We start from the raw sequence: 1168 nt of genomic DNA, 5'->3' as shown, positions 1-1168 counted from the left end.
TGCTGTTTTGGTTACTGTAGCCTTGTAGTATAGTTTGGAGTCAGGTAGCATGATGTCTCCAGCTTTGTTCTTTTTGATTAGGATTGTTTTGGCTATGCAGGCTATTTTTGGTTCCATATATAATTTAATGTAGTTTTTTTCTAATTAAGTGATGAAAGTTAGTGGTAGCTTGATGGGGATAGCACTGACTGTATAAATTACTTTGGGCAGTGTGGCCATTTTCACAATATTGATTCTTCCTATCCATGAGCATGAAATGTTTTTCCATTTATTTGTGTCCTCTCTTATTTCCTTGAGCAGTGGTTTGTAGTTCTCCTTCAAGAGGTTCTTTACATCCCTTGTAAGTAGTATTCCTAGGTATTTTATTCTCTTTGTAACAATTGTGAATGGGAGTTTACTCATGATTTGTCTCTCTATTATTGGTGTATAGGAATGCTTGTGATTTTTGCGTATTGATTTTGTATCCTGAGACTTTGCTGAAATTGCTTATCAGCTTAAGGAGATTTTGTGCTGAGACGATGGGGTTTTCCAAATATAAAATCATGTAATCTACAAACAGAGACAATTTGACTTCCTCATTTCCTATTTGAATACCTTTATTTCTTTCTCTTGCCTGATTGCCCTGGCCAGAACTTCCCATACTACGTCAAATCAGAGTGATGAGAGAGGGCATCCTTGTCTTGTGTCAGTTTTCAAAGGGAATGCTTCCAACTTTTGCCCATTTTCTATGACATTGGCTATGGTTTTGTAATAAATAGCTCTTATTATTTTGAGATACTTTCCATCAATACTTAGTTTATTGAGAGTTTTTAGCATGAAGGGGTGATGAATTTTGTCAGAGGCCTTTTCTGCATCTATAGAGATAATCGTGTGATTTTTGTCATTGGTTCTCTTTATGTGATGGATTATGTTTATTGATTTGCGTATGTTGAACCAACCTTGCATCCCAGGGATGAAACCAACTTGACAGTGGTGGATAAGCTTTTTGGTGTGCTGCTGGATTTGTTTTCCTAGTATTTTATTGGGGATTTTCGCATCAATGTTCATCAGGGATATTGTCCTGAAATTTTCCTTTTTTATTGTGTCTCTGCCAGGTTTTGGTATCAGGATGATGCTGGCCTCATAAAATGATTTTCTTTTTTTCTATTGTTTGGAATAGTTTCAGAAG

The sequence above is a fragment of the Mandrillus leucophaeus genome, unplaced genomic scaffold (genome assembly GCF_000951045.1).
Source record: "Mandrillus leucophaeus isolate KB7577 unplaced genomic scaffold, Mleu.le_1.0 Scaffold189, whole genome shotgun sequence".
Taxonomy (NCBI): domain Eukaryota; kingdom Metazoa; phylum Chordata; class Mammalia; order Primates; family Cercopithecidae; genus Mandrillus; species Mandrillus leucophaeus.
This window is presented reverse-complemented; position numbering follows the sequence as displayed.